Source organism: Calliopsis andreniformis, unplaced genomic scaffold (genome assembly GCF_051401765.1).
Source record: "Calliopsis andreniformis isolate RMS-2024a unplaced genomic scaffold, iyCalAndr_principal scaffold0197, whole genome shotgun sequence".
Lineage (NCBI taxonomy): Eukaryota > Metazoa > Arthropoda > Insecta > Hymenoptera > Andrenidae > Calliopsis > Calliopsis andreniformis.
In genome coordinates, this window is record NW_027480606.1 from 372,187 (window position 1) to 392,863 (window position 20,677).

Here is a 20,677-nt window from a genome sequence, read left to right on the forward strand (position 1 = left end):
TATGGCTGCTATGGCTATGGCTATGTCTATGGCTGGTATGGCTATGGCTATGGCTATGTTTGCTATGGCTACGGCTGCTATGGCTATGGCTATGGCTGCTATGGCTACGACTATGGCTATGGCAGCTATGGCTATGGCTATGTCTATGGCTGGTATGGCTATGGCTATGGCTATGTTTGCTATGGCTATTGCTGCTATGGCTATGGCTATGGCTATGTCTGCTATAGCTATGGCTATGGCTATGGCTGCTATCGCTGCGGGTATGTCTACTGTGACCATGGCTGTGGCTGCTATGGATGTGGCTATGCCTGCTATGGCTATGGTTATGGCTATGTCAGCTGTGGCTATTGCTATGGCTGCTATGGTTACGGCAATGGCTATGGCTGCTACGGCTATGGCTATGTCTGTATCTGCTATGGCTATGGCTATGGCTACTATGGCTATGGATACGGCTGCTATGGTTTTGGCTATGGCTTCTATGGCTATGGCTATGGCTGCTATGCCTATGGCTATGGCTACGGCTATGGCTGCTATGGCTGCCATGGCTATGGCTATGGCTGCTATGGCTATGGCTTCTATGGCTATGGCTTCTATGGCTATGGCTTCTATGGCTATCGCTATGGCTATGACTGATATGGCTATGGCTATGGCTGCAATGGCTATGTCTATGGCTATGAATGTGGCTATGGCTATAGCTGCTATGGCTATGCCTATTATGGCTATGGCTGCTATGGCTATGACAATGGCTGTGCCTGCTATGGTTATGGCTATGGCTGCTATGGCTATGGCTATGGCTTCTATGGCTATCGCTATGGCTATTACTGCTATGGCTATGGCTATGGCTATGGCTGCTATGGCTATGGCTATGGCTGCTATGCCTATGGCTATGGCTATGGCTACTATGGCTATGGATACGGCTGCTATGGCTACGACTTTGGCTATGGCTATAGCTGCTATGGCTATTGCTATGGCAGCTATGGTGAAGCATTTTATGGCTATGGCTTCTATGGCTATCGCTATAGCTGTAACTGCTATGGCTATGGCTATGGCTGCTGTGGCTATGGCTATGGCTGCTATGGCTATGGCTATGGCAGCTATGGCCATGGCTATGGCCGCCATGACAATGGCAATGGCTGCTATGGCGACGGCTATGGCTGCTGTGGCTATGGCTATGGCTGCTATGGCTGTGGCTATGGCTATGGCTGCTATGGCCGCCATGGCTGTGGCAATGGCTGCTATGGCTATGGATATGGCTATGTTTGCTATGGCTATGGCTGCTATGGCTATGGCTATGGCTATGGCTATGGCTGCTATAGCTATTGCTATGGCTATGGCTGCTATGGCTGCGGGTATGTCTACTGTGACCATGGCTGTGGCTGCTATGGATATGGCTATGCCTGCTATGGCTATGGTTATGGCTATGTCAGCTGTGGCTATTGCTATGGCTGCTATGGCTACGGCAATGGCTATGGCTGCTATGGCTATGGCTATGGCTGTATCTGCTATGGCTATGGCTATGGCTACTATGGCTATGGATACGGCTGCTATGGTTTTGGCTATGGCTACTATGGCTATGGATACGACTGCTATGGTTTTGGCTATGGCTTCTATGGCTATGGCTATGGCTGCTATGGCTATGGCTTCTATGGCTATGGATTCTACGGCTATGGCTTCTATGGCTATCGCTATGGCTATTACTGATATGGCTATGGCTATGGCTATGGCTGCAATGGCTATGTCTATGGCTATGAATGTGGCTATGGCTATAGCTGCTATGGCTATGCCTATTATGGCTATGGCTGCTATGGCTATGGCTATGGCTGTGTCTGCTATGGTTATGGCTATGGCTGCTATGGCTATGGCTATGGCTGCTATGGCTATGGCTTTGGCTGCTATGGCTATGGCTATGGCTGCTATGGCTATGGATATGGCTGCTATGGCTATGGCTATGGCTATGTCTACTGTTGCTATAGGTGTGACTGCTATGGTTATGGCTATGGCTACGGCTATGGCTGCTATGGCCGCCATGGCTATAGCCATGGCTGCTATGGCTATGGCTATGGCTGCGGCTGCTATGGCTATGGCTATGGCTGCTATGGCTATGACTATGGCTATAGCTGCTATGGCTATGGCTATGTCTATGGCTATGGCTACGGCTATGGCTGCTATGGCCGCCATGGCTATGGCTATGGCTGCTATTGCTAAGGCTTCTATGGCTATGGCTGCTATGGCTATGGCTATGCCTATGGCTGCTATGGCTATGGTTATGGCTGCTATGGCTGTGGCTATGGCTATGGCTACTAAGGCTATGGCTATGTCTGAGGCTGCTATGGCTATGGCTATGGCTATGGCTTCTATGGCTATGGCTGTTGCTGCTCTGGCTATGGCTATGGCTACGGCTATGGCTGCTATGGCCGCCATGGCTATGGCTGCTATGGCTATGGCTATGGCTGCTATGGCTATGGCTATGGCTATGGCTGCAATGGCTATGGCTATGTCTATGGCTGCTATGGCTATGGCTATGTCTATGGCTGCTATGGCTATGGCTAAGTGTGTGGCTGCTTTGGATATAGCTATGGCTGCTATGGCTATGGCTATGGCTACGGTTATGGCTGCTATGGCCGCCATGGCTGTGGCAATGGCTGCTATGGCTATGGATATGGCTATGTTTGCTATGGCTATGGCTGCTATGGCTATGGCTATGGCTATGGCTATGGCTGCTATAGCTATTGATTTGGCTATGGCTGCTATGGCTGCGGGTATGTCTACTGTGACCATGGCTGTGGCTGCTATGGATATGGCTATGCCTGCTATGGCTATGGTTATGGCTATGTCAGCTGTGGCTATTGCTATGGCTGCTATGGCTGTGGCTATGGCTATGGCTACTAAGGCTATGGCTATGTCTGAGGCTGCTATGGCTATGGCTATGGCTATGGCTTCTATGGCTATGGCTGTTGCTGCTATGGCTATGGCTATGGCTACGGCTATGGCTGCTATGGCCGCCATGGCTATGGCTGCTATGGCTATGGCTATGGCTGCTATGGCTATGGCTATGGCTATGGCTGCAATGGCTATGGCTATGTCTATGGCTGCTATGGCTATGGCTATGTCTATGGCTGCTATGGCTATGGCTAAGTGTGTGGCTGCTTTGGATATAGCTATGGCTGCTATGGCTATGGCTATGGCTACGGTTATGGCTGCTATGGCCGCCATGGCTATGGCTATGGCTGCTATAGCTATGTCTATGTCAGTTATGGCTATGGTTATGGCTATGTCTGCTATGGCTATGGCTGCTATGGCTTTGGCAATGGCTGCTTTGGCTATGGCTATAGCTGCTATGGCTATGGCTATGGCATTGGCTGCTGTGGCTATGGCTATGTCTATGTCTATGGCTGCCATAGGCGCCATGGCTATGGCTATGGCTGCTATGGCTATGGCTACGGCTGCGTCTGCTATGGCTATGGATGCTATGGCTTTGGCCATGGCTATTGCTGCTATAGCTATGGCTATGGCAGCTGTGGCTGTGGTTATGGCTATGGCTGCTATGGCTATGGCTATGGCTGCTATGGCTATGGCTATGGCACTGTCTACTATGGATATAGCTATGGCTGCTATGGCTATGGCTATGGCTATGGCTACGGCAGCTATGGCTGTCGCTATGGCTGCTCTGGATATAGCTATGCCCGCTATGGCTATGGCAATGGCTACGGCTGGTACGGCTATCGCGATGACTGCTATGGCTACGGGTATGGCTATGGCTATGGCTGCTATGGCTATGGCTCCTATGGCTATGGCTATGGCTGCTATGGCTATGACTATGGCTATGTCTGCTGTGGCTATGGCTATGTCTATGGCTGGTATGGCTATGGCTATGGCTATGTTTGCTATGGCTATGGCTGCGATGTCTATGGATATGGCTATGCCTGCTATGGCTATGGTTATGGCTATGTCAGCTGTGGCTATTGCTATGGCTGCTATGGCTACGGCAATGGCTATGGCTGCTATGGCTATGGCTATGTCTGTATCCGCTATGGCTATGGCTATGGCTACTATGGCTATGGATACGGCAGCTATGGTTTTGGCTACGGCTTCTATGGCTATGGCTATGGCTGCTATGCCTATGGCTATGGCTACGGCTATGGCTGCTATGGCCGCCATGGCTATAGCTATGGCTGCTATTGCTAAGGCTTCTATGGCTATGGCTGCTATGGCTATGGCTATGCCAATGGCTGCTATGGCTATGGTTATGGCTGCTATGGCTGTGGCTATGGCTATGGCTACTAAGGCTATGCCTATGTCTGAGGCTGCTATGGCTATCGCTATGGCTGCTATGGCTATGGCTATGGCTGCTATAGCTATGGCTATGGCTATGGCTGCTATGGCTGCGGGTATGTCTACTATGACCATGGCTGTGGCTGCTATGGATATGGCTATGGCTGCTATGGCTATGGTTATGGCTATGTCAGTTATGGCTATGGCTTCTATGGCTATGTCTACTATGGCTACGGATACGGCTGCTATGGCTATGGCTATGGCTGCTATGGCTATGGCTATGGCTGCTATGGCTATGGCTATGGCTGCTATGAGTATGGCTATTGCTGCTATGGCTATGGCTATGGCTGCTATTGCTATGGCTATGTCTACTATGGCCATGGTTGCGGCTGCTATGGCTATGGCTATGGCCGCTATGGTTATGGTTATGGCTATGGCTGCTATGGCTATGGCTATGGCTTCTATGGCTATCGCTATGGCTATGACCGCTATGGCTATTGCTATGGCTATGGCTGCTATGGCTGTGCCTTTTATGGCATTGGCCTCTCTGGCTATCGCTATGGTTATGACTGCTATGGTTATGGCTATGGCTGCTATGGTTATGGTTATGGCTATGGCTTCTATGGCTATGGCTGTTGCTGCTATGGCTATGGCTATGGCTACGGCTATGGCTGCTATGGCCGCCATGGCTATGGCTATGGCTGCTATGGCTATGGCTATGGCTGCTATGCCTATGGCTATGGCTATGGCTACTATGGCTATGGATACGGCTGCTATGGCTATGACTTTGGCTATGGCTATAGCTGCTATGGCTATTGCTATGGCAGCTATGGTGAAGCATTTTATGGCTATGGCTTCTATGGCTATCGCTATAGCTGTAACTGCTATGGCTATGGCTATGGCTGCTGTGGCTATGGCTATGGCTGCTATGGCTATGGCTATGGCAGCTATGGCCATGGCTATGGCCGCCATGACAATGGTAATGGCTGCTATGGCGACGGCTATGGCTGCTGTGGCTATGGCTATGGCTGCTATGGCTGTGGCTATGGCTATGGCTGCTATGGCCGCCATGGCTGTGGCAATGGCTGCTATGGCTATGGATATGGCTATGTTTGCTATGGCTATGGCTGCTATGGCTATGGCCATGGCTATGGCTATGGCTGCTATAGCTATTGCTATGGCTATGGCTGCTATGGCTGCGGGTATGTCTACTGTGACCATGGCTGTGGCTGCTATGGATATGGCTATGCCTGCTATGGCTATGGTTATGGCTATGTCAGCTGTGGCTATTGCTATGGCTGCTATGGCTACGGCAATGGCTATGGCTGCTATGGCTATGGCTATGGCTGTATCTGCTATGGCTATGGCTATGGCTACTATGGCTATGGATACGGCTGCTATGGTTTTGGCTATGGCTACTATGGCTATGGATACGACTGCTATGGTTTTGGCTATGGCTTCTATGGCTATGGCTATGGCTGCTATGGCTATGGCTTCTATGGCTATGGATTCTACGGCTATGGCTTCTATGGCTATCGCTATGGCTATTACTGATATGGCTATGGCTATGGCTATGGCTGCAATGGCTATGTCTATGGCTATGAATGTGGCTATGGCTATAGCTGCTATGGCTATGCCTATTATGGCTATGGCTGCTATGGCTATGGCTATGGCTGTGTCTGCTATGGTTATGGCTATGGCTGCTATGGCTATGGCTATGGCTGCTATGGCTATGGCTTTGGCTGCTATGGCTATGGCTATGGCTGCTATGGCTATGGATATGGCTGCTATGGCTATGGCTATGGCTATGTCTACTGTTGCTATAGGTGTGACTGCTATGGTTATGGCTATGGCTACGGCTATGGCTGCTATGGCCGCCATGGCTATAGCCATGGCTGCTATGGCTATGGCTATGGCTGCGGCTGCTATGGCTATGGCTATGGCTGCTATGGCTATGACTATGGCTATGGCTGCTATGGCTATGGCTATGTCTATGGCTATGGCTACGGCTATGGCTGCTATGGCCGCCATGGCTATGGCTATGGCTGCTATTGCTAAGGCTTCTATGGCTATGGCTGCTATGGCTATGGCTATGCCTATGGCTGCTATGGCTATGGTTATGGCTGCTATGGCTGTGGCTATGGCTATGGCTACTAAGGCTATGGCTATGTCTGAGGCTGCTATGGCTATGGCTATGGCTATGGCTTCTATGGCTATGGCTGTTGCTGCTCTGGCTATGGCTATGGCTACGGCTATGGCTGCTATGGCCGCCATGGCTATGGCTGCTATGGCTATGGCTATGGCTGCTATGGCTATGGCTATGGCTATGGCTGCAATGGCTATGGCTATGTCTATGGCTGCTATGGCTATGGCTATGTCTATGGCTGCTATGGCTATGGCTAAGTGTGTGGCTGCTTTGGATATAGCTATGGCTGCTATGGCTATGGCTATGGCTACGGTTATGGCTGCTATGGCCGCCATGGCTGTGGCAATGGCTGCTATGGCTATGGATATGGCTATGTTTGCTATGGCTATGGCTGCTATGGCTATGGCTATGGCTATGGCTATGGCTGCTATAGCTATTGATTTGGCTATGGCTGCTATGGCTGCGGGTATGTCTACTGTGACCATGGCTGTGGCTGCTATGGATATGGCTATGCCTGCTATGGCTATGGTTATGGCTATGTCAGCTGTGGCTATTGCTATGGCTGCTATGGCTGTGGCTATGGCTATGGCTACTAAGGCTATGGCTATGTCTGAGGCTGCTATGGCTATGGCTATGGCTATGGCTTCTATGGCTATGGCTGTTGCTGCTATGGCTATGGCTATGGCTACGGCTATGGCTGCTATGGCCGCCATGGCTATGGCTGCTATGGCTATGGCTATGGCTGCTATGGCTATGGCTATGGCTATGGCTGCAATGGCTATGGCTATGTCTATGGCTGCTATGGCTATGGCTATGTCTATGGCTGCTATGGCTATGGCTAAGTGTGTGGCTGCTTTGGATATAGCTATGGCTGCTATGGCTATGGCTATGGCTACGGTTATGGCTGCTATGGCCGCCATGGCTATGGCTATGGCTGCTATAGCTATGTCTATGTCAGTTATGGCTATGGTTATGGCTATGTCTGCTATGGCTATGGCTGCTATGGCTTTGGCAATGGCTGCTTTGGCTATGGCTATAGCTGCTATGGCTATGGCTATGGCATTGGCTGCTGTGGCTATGGCTATGTCTATGTCTATGGCTGCCATAGGCTCCATGGCTATGGCTATGGCTGCTATGGCTATGGCTACGGCTGCGTCTGCTATGGCTATGGATGCTATGGCTTTGGCCATGGCTATTGCTGCTATAGCTATGGCTATGGCAGCTGTGGCTGTGGTTATGGCTATGGCTGCTATGGCTATGGCTATGGCTGCTATGGCTATGGCTATGGCACTGTCTACTATGGATATAGCTATGGCTGCTATGGCTATGGCTATGGCTATGGCTACGGCAGCTATGGCTGTCGCTATGGCTGCTCTGGATATAGCTATGCCCGCTATGGCTATGGCAATGGCTACGGCTGGTACGGCTATCGCGATGACTGCTATGGCTACGGGTATGGCTATGGCTATGGCTGCTATGGCTATGGCTCCTATGGCTATGGCTATGGCTGCTATGGCTATGACTATGGCTATGTCTGCTGTGGCTATGGCTATGTCTATGGCTGGTATGGCTATGGCTATGGCTATGTTTGCTATGGCTATGGCTGCGATGTCTATGGATATGGCTATGCCTGCTATGGCTATGGTTATGGCTATGTCAGCTGTGGCTATTGCTATGGCTGCTATGGCTACGGCAATGGCTATGGCTGCTATGGCTATGGCTATGTCTGTATCCGCTATGGCTATGGCTATGGCTACTATGGCTATGGATACGGCAGCTATGGTTTTGGCTACGGCTTCTATGGCTATGGCTATGGCTGCTATGCCTATGGCTATGGCTACGGCTATGGCTGCTATGGCCGCCATGGCTATAGCTATGGCTGCTATTGCTAAGGCTTCTATGGCTATGGCTGCTATGGCTATGGCTATGCCAATGGCTGCTATGGCTATGGTTATGGCTGCTATGGCTGTGGCTATGGCTATGGCTACTAAGGCTATGCCTATGTCTGAGGCTGCTATGGCTATCGCTATGGCTGCTATGGCTATGGCTATGGCTGCTATAGCTATGGCTATGGCTATGGCTGCTATGGCTGCGGGTATGTCTACTATGACCATGGCTGTGGCTGCTATGGATATGGCTATGGCTGCTATGGCTATGGTTATGGCTATGTCAGTTATGGCTATGGCTTCTATGGCTATGTCTACTATGGCTACGGATACGGCTGCTATGGCTATGGCTATGGTTGCGGCTGCTATGGCTATGGCGGCTATGGCTATGGCTATGGCTGCTATGGCTCTGGCTATGGCTATGGCTGCAATGGCTATGGCTATGTCTATGGCTGCTATGGCTATGGCTATGTATGTGGCTGCTTTGGATATAGCTATGGCTGCTATGGCTATGGCTATGGCTACGGCTGCTATGGCTATCGCTATGGCTGCTATGGCTATGCCTATGGCTGCTATGGCTACGGCTCTGTCCACTATGACCATGCCTGTGGCTGCTATGGCTGTGGCTGCTATGGCTATGGCCATGGCTGCTATGGCTATGGCGATGGCTATGGCTGCTATGGCTATGGCTATGCCTATGGCTGCTATGGCTATGGTTATTGCTGCTATGGCTGTGGCTATGGCTATGGCTACTAAGGCTATGGCTATGTCTAAGGCTTCTATGGCTATGGCTATGGCTATGGCTTCTATGGCTATCGCTATGGCTATTACTGCTATGGCTATGGCTATGGCTACGGCTGCTATGGCTATGGCTATGGCTGCTATGCCTATGGCTATGGCTATGGCTACTATGGCTATGGATACGGCTGCTATGGCTATGACTTTGGCTATGGCTATAGCTGCTATGGCTATTGCTATGTCAGCTGTGGCTAAGCATTTTATGGCTATGGCTTCTATGGCTATCGCTATAGCTATAACTGCTATGGCTATGGCTATGGCTGCTGTGGCTATGGCTATGGCTGCTATGGCTATGGCTATGGCTGCTATGGCCATGGCTATGGCCGCCATGACAATGGCTATGGCTGCTATGGCGACGGCTATGGCTGCTATGGCTATGGCCATGGCTGCTATGGCTGTGTCTATGGCTATGGCTGCTATGGCCGCCATGACTGTGGCAATGGCTGCTATGGCTATGGCTATGGCTGCGGCTGCCATGGCTATGGCTGCTATGGCTATGGCTATGGCTGCTATGGCTATGACTATCGCTATGGCTGCTATGGCTATGGCTATGTCTATGGCTGGTATGGCTATGGCTATGGCTATGTTTGCTATGGCTACGGCTGCTATGGCTATGGCTATGGCTGCTATGGCTACGACTATGGCTATGGCTGCTATGGCTATGGCTATGTCTATGGCTGGTATGGCTATGGCTACGGCTATGTTTGCTATGGCTATGGCTGCTATGGCTATGGCTATGGCTATGTCTGCTATAGCTATGGCTATGGCTATGGCTGCTATCGCTGCGGGTATGTCTACTGTGACCATGGCTGTGGCTGCTATGGATATGGCTATGCCTGCTATGGCTATGGTTATGGCTATGTCAGCAGTGGCTATTGCTATGGCTGCTATGGTTACGGCAATGGCTATGGCTGCTACGGCTATGGCTATGTCTGTATCTGCTATGGCTATGGCTATGGCTACTATGGCTATGGATACGGCTGCTATGGTTTTGGCTATGGCTTCTATGGCTGTGGCTATGGCTGCTATGCCTATGGCTATGGCTACGGCTATGGCTGCTATGGCCGCCATGGCTATGGCTATGGCTGCTATGGCTATGGCTTCTATGGCTATGGCTTCTATGGCTATGGCTTCTATGGCTATCGCTATGGCTATGACCGCTATGGCTATTGCTATGGCTATGGCTGCTATGGCTATGCCTTTTATGGCATTGGCCTCTCTGGCTATCGCTATGGCTATGACTGCTATGGTTATGGCTATGGCTGTTATGGTTATGGCTATGGCTATGGCTGCTATGGCTATGGCTATAGCTATGGCTGCTATGGCTAAGGCTATGTCTACTATGGCCATGGCTGCGGCTGCTGTGGCTATGGCTATGGCCGCTGTGGTTATGGTTATGGCTATGGCTGCTATGGCTATGGCGGCTATGCCTATGGCTATGGCTACGGGTATGGCTGCTATGGCTGCTATGGTTATGGCTATGGCTTCTATGGCTATGGCTGTTGCTGCTATGGCTATGGCTATGGCTACGCCTATGGCTGCTATGGCCGCCATGGCTATGGCTATGGCTGCTATGGCTATGGCTTCTATGGCTATGGCTTCTATGGCTATCGCTATTGCTATAACTGTTATGGCTACGGCTATGGCTATGGCTGCTATGCCTATGGCTATGGCTACGGCTATGGCTGCTATGGCTGCCATGGCTATGGCTATGGCTGCTATGGCTATGGCTTCTATGGCTATGGCTTCTATGGCTATGGCTTCTATGGCTATCGCTATGGCTATGACTGATATGGCTATGGCTATGGCTGCAATGGCTGTGTCTATGGCTATGAATGTGGCTATGGCTATAGCTGCTATGGCTATGCCTATTATGGCTATGGCTGCTATGGCTATGACAATGGCTGTGCCTGCTATGGTTATGGCTATGGCTGCTATGGCTATGGCTATGGCTTCTATGGCTATCGCTATGGCTATTACTGCTATGGCTATGGCTATGGCTATGGCTGCTATGGCTACGGCTCTGTCCACTATGACCATGCCTGTGGCTGCTATGGCTGTGGCTGCTATGGCTATGGCTATGGCTATGTCTGCTATGGCTATGGCTATGCCTATGGCTGCTATGGCTATGGTTACTGCTGCTATGGCTGTGGCTATGGCTATGGCTACTAAGGCTATGGCTATGGCTATGGCTGCTATGGCTATGGCTATGGCTGCTATGGCCATGGCTATGGCCGCCATGACAATGGCTATGGCTGCTATGGCGACGGCTATGGCTGCTATGGCTATGGCTATGGCTGCTATGGCTGTGGCTATGGCTATGGCTGCTATGGCCGCCATGGCTGTGGCAATGGCTGCTATGGCTATGGCTATGGCTGCGGCTGCTATGGCTATGGCTGCCATGGCTATGGCTATGGCTGCTATGGCTATGACTATGCCTATGGCTGCTATGGCTATGGCTATGTCTATGGCTGGTATGGCTATGGCTATGGCTATGTTTGCTATGGCTACGGCTGCTATGGCTATGGCTATGGCTGCTATGGCTACGACTATGGCTATGGCAGCTATGGCTATGGCTATGTCTATGGCTGGTATGGCTATGGCTATGGCTATGTTTGCTATGGCTATTGCTGCTATGGCTATGGCTATGGCTATGTCTGCTATAGCTATGGCTATGGCTATGGCTGCTATCGCTGCGGGTATGTCTACTGTGACCATGGCTGTGGCTGCTATGGATATGGCTATGCCTGCTATGGCTATGGTTATGGCTATGTCAGCTGTGGCTATTGCTATGGCTGCTATGGTTACGGCAATGGCTATGGCTGCTACGGCTATGGCTATGTCTGTATCTGCTATGGCTATGGCTATGGCTACTATGGCTATGGATACGGCTGCTATGGTTTTGGCTATGGCTTCTATGGCTATGGCTATGGCTGCTATGCCTATGGCTATGGCTACGGCTATGGCTGCTATGGCTGCCATGGCTATGGCTATGGCTGCTATGGCTATGGCTTCTATGGCTATGGCTTCTATGGCTATGGCTTCTATGGCTATCGCTATGGCTATGACTGATATGGCTATGGCTATGGCTGCAATGGCTATGTCTATGGCTATGAATGTGGCTATGGCTATAGCTGCTATGGCTATGCCTATTATGGCTATGGCTGCTATGGCTATGACAATGGCTGTGCCTGCTATGGTTATGGCTATGGCTGCTATGGCTATGGCTACGGCTTCTATGGCTATCGCTATGGCTATTACTGCTATGGCTATGGCTATGGCTATGGCTGCTATGGCTATGGCTATGGCTGCTATGCCTATGGCTATGGCTATGGCTACTATGGCTATGGATACGGCTGCTATGGCTATGACTTTGGCTATGGCTATAGCTGCTATGGCTATTGCTATGGCAGCTATGGTGAAGCATTTTATGGCTATGGCTTCTATGGCTATCGCTATAGCTGTAACTGCTATGGCTATGGCTATGGCTGCTGTGGCTATGGCTATGGCTGCTATGGCTATGGCTATGGCAGCTATGGCCATGGCTATGGCCGCCATGACAATGGCAATGGCTGCTATGGCGACGGCTATGGCTGCTGTGGCTATGGCTATGGCTGCTATGGCTGTGGCTATGGCTATGGCTGCTATGGCCGCCATGGCTGTGGCAATGGCTGCTATGGCTATGGATATGGCTATGTTTGCTATGGCTATGGCTGCTATGGCTATGGCTATGGCTATGGCTATGGCTGCTATAGCTATTGCTATGGCTATGGCTGCTATGGCTGCGGGTATGTCTACTGTGACCATGGCTGTGGCTGCTATGGATATGGCTATGCCTGCTATGGCTATGGTTATGGCTATGTCAGCTGTGGCTATTGCTATGGCTGCTATGGCTACGGCAATGGCTATGGCTGCTATGGCTATGGCTATGGCTGTATCTGCTATGGCTATGGCTATGGCTACTATGGCTATGGATACGGCTGCTATGGTTTTGGCTATGGCTACTATGGCTATGGATACGACTGCTATGGTTTTGGCTATGGCTTCTATGGCTATGGCTATGGCTGCTATGGCTATGGCTTCTATGGCTATGGATTCTACGGCTATGGCTTCTATGGCTATCGCTATGGCTATTACTGATATGGCTATGGCTATGGCTATGGCTGCAATGGCTATGTCTATGGCTATGAATGTGGCTATGGCTATAGCTGCTATGGCTATGCCTATTATGGCTATGGCTGCTATGGCTATGGCTATGGCTGTGTCTGCTATGGTTATGGCTATGGCTGCTATGGCTATGGCTATGGCTGCTATGGCTATGGCTTTGGCTGCTATGGCTATGGCTATGGCTGCTATGGCTATGGATATGGCTGCTATGGCTATGGCTATGGCTATGTCTACTGTTGCTATAGGTGTGACTGCTATGGTTATGGCTATGACTACGGCTATGGCTGCTATGGCCGCCATGGCTATAGCCATGGCTGCTATGGCTATGGCTATGGCTGCGGCTGCTATGGCTATGGCTATGGCTGCTATGGCTATGACTATGGCTATGGCTGCTATGGCTATGGCTATGTCTATGGCTATGGCTACGGCTATGGCTGCTATGGCCGCCATGGCTATGGCTATGGCTGCCTATTGCTAAGGCTTCTATGGCTATGGCTGCTATGGCTATGGCTATGCCTATGGCTGCTATGGCTATGGTTATGGCTGCTATGGCTGTGGCTATGGCTATGGCTACTAAGGCTATGGCTATGTCTGAGGCTGCTATGGCTATGGCTATGGCTATGGCTTCTATGGCTATGGCTGTTGCTGCTATGGCTATGGCTATGGCTACGGCTATGGCTGCTATGGCCGCCATGGCTATGGCTGCTATGGCTATGGCTATGGCTGCTATGGCTATGGCTATGGCTATGGCTGCAATGGCTATGGCTATGTCTATGGCTGCTATGGCTATGGCTATGTCTATGGCTGCTATGGCTATGGCTAAGTGTGTGGCTGCTTTGGATACAGCTATGGCTGCTATGGCTATGGCTATGGCTACGGTTATGGCTGCTATGGCCGCCATGGCTATGGCTATGGCTGCTATAGCTATGTATATGTCAGTTATGGCTATGGTTATGGCTATGTCTGCTATGGCTATGGCTGCTATGGCTTTGGCAATGGCTGCTTTGGCTATGGCTATAGCTGCTATGGCTATGGCTATGGCATTGGCTGCTGTGGCTATGGCTATGTCTATGTCTATGGCTGCCATAGGCGCCATGGCTATGGCTATGGCTGCTATGGCTATGGCTACGGCTGCGTCTGCTATGGCTATGGATGCTATGGCTTTGGCCATGGCTATTGCTGCTATAGCTATGGCTATGGCAGCTGTGGCTGTGGTTATGGCTATGGCTGCTATGGCTATGGCTATGGCTGCTATGGCTATGGCTATGGCACTGTCTACTATGGATATAGCTATGGCTGCTATGGCTATGGCTATGGCTATGGCTACGGCAGCTATGGCTGTCGCTATGGCTGCTCTGGATATAGCTATGCCCGCTATGGCTATGGCAATGGCTACGGCTGGTACGGCTATCGCGATGACTGCTATGGCTACGGGTATGGCTATGGCTATGGCTGCTATGGCTATGGCTCCTATGGCTATGGCTATGGCTGCTATGGCTATGACTATGGCTATGTCTGCTGTGGCTATGGCTATGTCTATGGCTGGTATGGCTATGGCTATGGCTATGTTTGCTATGGCTATGGCTGCGATGTCTATGGATATGGCTATGCCTGCTATGGCTATGGTTATGGCTATGTCAGCTGTGGCTATTGCTATGGCTGCTATGGCTACGGCAATGGCTATGGCTGCTATGGCTATGGCTATGTCTGTATCCGCTATGGCTATGGCTATGGCTACTATGGCTATGGATACGGCAGCTATGGTTTTGGCTACGGCTTCTATGGCTATGGCTATGGCTGCTATGCCTATGGCTATGGCTACGGCTATGGCTGCTATGGCCGCCATGGCTATGGCTATGGCTGCTATTGCTAAGGTTTCTATGGCTATGGCTGCTATGGCTATGGCTATGCCTATGGCTGCTATGGCTAAGGTTATGGCTGCTATGGCTGTGGCTATGGCTATGGCTACTAAGGCTATGCCTATGTTTGAGGCTGCTATGGCTATGGCTATGGCTATGGCTTCTATGGCTATGGCTGTTGCTGCTATGGCTATGGCTATGGCTACGGCTATGGCTGCTATGGCCGCCATGGCTATGGCTGCTATGGCTATGGCTATGGCTGCTATGGCTATGGCTATGGCTATGGCTGCAATGGCTATGGCTATGTCTATGGCTGCTATGGCTATGGCTATGTCTATGGCTGCTATGGCTATGGCTAAGTGTGTGGCTGCTTTGGATATAGCTATGGCTGCTATGGCTATGGCTATGGCTACGGTTATGGCTGCTATGGCCGCCATGGCTATGGCTATGGCTGCTATAGCTATGGCTATGTCAGTTATGGCTATGGTTATGGCTATGTCTGCTATGGCTATGGCTGCTATGGCTTTGGCAATGGCTGCTTTGGCTATGGCTATAGCTGCTATGGCTATGGCTATGGCATTGGCTGCTGTGGCTATGGCTATGTCTATGTCTATGGCTGCCATAGGCGCCATGGCTATGGCTATGGCTGCTATGGCTATGGCTACGGCTGCGTCTGCTATGGCTATGGATGCTATGGCTTTGGCCATGGCTATTGCTGCTATAGCTATGGCTATGGCAGCTGTGGCTGTGGTTATGGCTATGGCTGCTATGGCTATGGCTATGGCTGCTATGGCTATGGCTATGGCACTGTCTACTATGGATATAGCTATGGCTGCTATGGCTATGGCTATGGCTATGGCTACGGCAGCTATGGCTGCCGCTATGGCTGCTCTGGATATAGCTATGGCCGCTATGGCTATGGCAATGGCTACGGCTGGTACGGCTATCGCGATGACTGCTATGGCTACGGGTATGGCTATGGCTATGTCTGCTATGGCTATGGCTCCTATGGCTATGGCTATGACTATGGCTATGTCTGCTGTGGCTATGGCTATGTCTATGGCTGGTATGGCTATGGCTATGGCTATGTTTGCTATGGCTATGGCTGCGATGTCTATGGATATGGCTATGCCTGCTATGGCTATGGTTATGGCTATGTCAGCTGTGGCTATTGCTATGGCTGCTATGGCTACGGCAATGGCTATGGCTGCTATGGCTATGGCTATGTCTGTATCCGCTATGGCTATGGCTATGGCTACTATGGCTATGGATACGGCAGCTATGGTTTTGGCTACGGCTTCTATGGCTATGGCTATGGCTGCTATGCCTATGGCTATGGCTACGGCTATGGCTGCTATGGCCGCCATGGCTATGGCTATGGCTGCTATTGCTAAGGCTTCTATGGCTATGGCTGCTATGGCTATGGCTATGCCTATGGCTGCTATGGCTATGGTCATGGCTGCTATGGCTGTGGCTATGGCTATGGCTACTAAGGCTATGGCTATGTCTAAGGCTGCTATGGCTATGGCTATGGCTATGGCTTCTATGGCTATGGCTGTTGCTGCTATGGCTATGGCTATGGCTACGGCTATGGCTGCTATGGCCGCCATGGCTATGGCTATGGCTGCTATGGCTATGGCTATGGCTGCTATGGCTATGGCTATGGCTATGGCTGCAATGGCTATGGCTATGTCTATGGCTGCTATGGCTATGGCTATGTCTATGGCTGCTATGGCTATGGCTAAGTGTGTGGCTGCTTTGGATATAGCTATGGCTGCTATGGCTATGGCTATGGCTACGGCTACGGCTGCTATGGCCGCCATGGCTATGGCTATGGCTGCTATAGCTATGGCTATGTCAGTTATGGCTATGTTTATGGCTATGTCTGCTATGGCTATGGCTGCTATGGCTTTGGCAATGGCTGCTTTGGCTATGGCTATAGCTGCTATGGCTATGGCTATGGCATTGGCTGCTGTGGCTATGGCTATGTCTATTTCTATGGCTGCTATGTCTTTGGCCATGGCTATGGCTGCTATGGCTATGGCTGTGGCAGCTATGGCTGTGGTTATGGCTATGGCTGCTATGACTGTGGCTACCGCTGCTATGGCTATGGCTATGGCTACGTCTATGTCTGCCATAGGCGCCATGGCTATGGCTATGGCTGCTATGGCTATGGCTACGGCTGCGTCTGCTATGGCTATGGATGCTATGGCTTTGGCCATGGCCATTGCTGCTATAGCTATGGCTATGGCAGCTGTGGCTGTGGTTATGGCTATGGCTGCTATGGCTATGGCTATGGCTGCTATGGCTATGGCTATGGCACTGTCTACTATGGATATACCTATGGCTGCTATGGCTATGGCTATGGCTACGGCAGCTATGGCTGTCGCTATGGCTGCTCTGGATATAGCTATGGCCGCTATGGCTATGGCAATGGCTACGGCTGGTACGGCTATCGCGATGACTGCTATGGCTACGGGTATGGCTATGGATATGGCTGCTATGGCTATGGCTCCTATGGCTATGGCTATGGCTGCTATGGCTATGACTATGGCTATGTCTGCTGTGGCTATGGCTATGTCTATGGCTGGTATGGCTATGGCTATGGCTATGTTTGCTATGGCTATGGCTGCGATGTCTATGGCTATGGCTATGGCTGCTATAGCTATGGCTATGGCTATGGCTGCTATGGCTGCGGGTATGTCTACTATGACCATGGCTGTGGCTGCTATGGATATGGCTATGGCTGCTATGGCTATGGTTATGGCTATGTCAGTTATGGCTATGGCTTCTATGGCTATGTCTACTATGGCTACGGATACGGCTGCTATGGCTATGGCTATGGTTGCGGCTGCTATGGCTATGGCGGCTATGGCTATGGCTATGGCTGCTATGGCTCTGGCTATGGCTATGGCTGCAATGGCTATGGCTATGTCTATGGCTGCTATGGCTATGGCTATGTATGTGGCTGCTTTGGATATAGCTATGGCTGCTATGGCTATGGCTATGGCTACGGCTATGGCTGCTATGGCCGCCATGGCTATGGCTATGGCTGCTATGGCTATGGCTTCTATGGCTATGGCTTCTATGGCTATCGCTATTGCTATAACTGTTATGGCTACGGCTATGGCTATGGCTGCAATGGCTATGGCTATGCCTATGGCTGCTATGGCTACGGCTCTGTCCACTATGACCATGCCTGTGGCTGCTATGGCTGTGGCTGCTATGGCTATGGCCATGGCTGCTATGGCTATGGCTATGGCTATGGCTGCTATGGCTATGGCTATGCCTATGGCTGCTATGGCTATGGTTATTGCTGCTATGGCTGTGGCTATGGCTATGGCTACTAAGGCTATGGCTATGTCTAAGGCTTCTATGGCTATGGCTATGGCTATGGCTTCTATGGCTATCGCTATTGCTATAACTGTTATGGCTACGGCTATGGCTATGGCTGCAATGGCTATGGCTATGCCTATGGCTGCTATGGCTACGGCTCTGTCCACTATGACCATGCCTGTGGCTGCTATGGCTGTGGCTGCTATGGCTATGGCTATGGCTATAACTGTTATGGCTGTGGCTATGGCTATGGCTGCTATGGCTATGGTTATTGCTGCTATGGCTGTGGCTATGGCTATGGCTACTAAGGCTATGGCTATGGCTATGGCTGCTATGGCTATGGCTATGGCTGCTATGGCCATGGCTATGGCCGCCATGACAATGGCTATGGCTGCTATGGCGACGGCTATGGCTGCTATGGCTATGGCTATGGCTGCTATGGCTGTGGCTATGGCTATGGCTGCTATGGCCGCCATGGCTGTGGCAATGGCTGCTATGGCTATGGCTATGGCTGCGGCTGCTATGGCTATGGCTGCCATGGCTATGGCTATGGCTGCTATGGCTATGACTATGGCTATGGCTGCTATGGCTATGGCTATGTCTATGGCTGGTATGGCTATGGCTATGGCTATGTTTGCTATGGCTACGGCTGCTATGGCTATGGCTATGGCTGCTATGGCTACGACTATGGCTATGGCAGCTATGGCTATGGCTATGTCTATGGCTGGTATGGCTATGGCTATGGCTATGTTTGCTATGGCTATTGCTGCTATGGCTATGGCTATGGCTATGTCTGCTATAGCTATGGCTATGGCTATGGCTGCTATCGCTGCGGGTATGTCTACTGTGACCATGGCTGTGGCTGCTATGGATATGGCTATGCCTGCTATGGCTATGGTTATGGCTATGTCAGCTGTGGCTATTGCTATGGCTGCTATGGTTACGGCAATGGCTATGGCTGCTACGGCTATGGCTATGTCTGTATCTGCTATGGCTATGGCTATGGCTACTATGGCTATGGATACGGCTGCTATGGTTTTGGCTATGGCTTCTATGGCTATGGCTATGGCTGCTATGCCTATGGCTATGGCTACGGCTATGGCTGCTATGGCTGCCATGGCTATGGCTATGGCTGCTATGGCTATGGCTTCTATGGCTATGGCTTCTATGGCTATGGCTTCTATGGCTATCGCTATGGCTATGACTGATATGGCTATGGCTATGGCTGCAATGGCTATGTCTATGGCTATGAATGTGGCTATGGCTATAGCTGCTATGGCTATGCCTATTATGGCTATGGCTGCTATGGCTATGACAATGGCTGTGCCTGCTATGGTTATGGCTATGGCTGCTATGGCTATGGCTATGGCTTCTATGGCTATCGCTATGGCTATTACTGCTATGGCTATGGCTATGGCTATGGCTGCTATGGCTATGGCTATGGCTGCTATGCCTATGGCTATGGCTATGGCTACTATGGCTATGGATACGGCTGCTATGGCTATGACTTTGGCTATGGCTATAGCTGCTATGGCTATTGCTATGGCAGCTATGGTGAAGCATTTTATGGCTATGGCTTCTATGGCTATCGCTATAGCTGTAACTGCTATGGCTATGGCTATGGCTGCTGTGGCTATGGCTATGGCTGCTATGGCTATGGCTATGGCTGCTATGGCCATGGCTATGGCCCCCATGACAATGGCAATGGCTGCTATGGCGACGGCTATGGCTGCTGTGGCTATGGCTATGGCTGCTATGGCTGTGGCTATGGCTATGGCTGCTATGGCCGCCATGGCTGTGGCAATGGCTGCTATGGCTATGGATATGGCTATGTTTGCTATGGCTATGGCTGCTATAGCTATGGCTATGGCTATGGCTATGGCTGCTATAGCTATTGCTATGGCTATGGCTGCTATGGCTGCGGGTATGTCTACTGTGACCATGGCTGTGGCTGCTATGGATATGGCTATGCCTGCTATGGCTATGGTTATGGCTATGTCAGCTGTGGCTATTGCTATGGCTGCTATGGCTACGGCAATGGCTATGGCTGCTATGGCTATGGCTATGGCTGTATCTGCTATGGCTATGGCTATGGCTACTATGGCTATGGATACGGCTGCTATGGTTTTGGCTATGGCTACTATGGCTATGGATACGACTGCTATGGTTTTGGCTATGGCTTCTATGGCTATGGCTATGGCTGCTATGGCTAT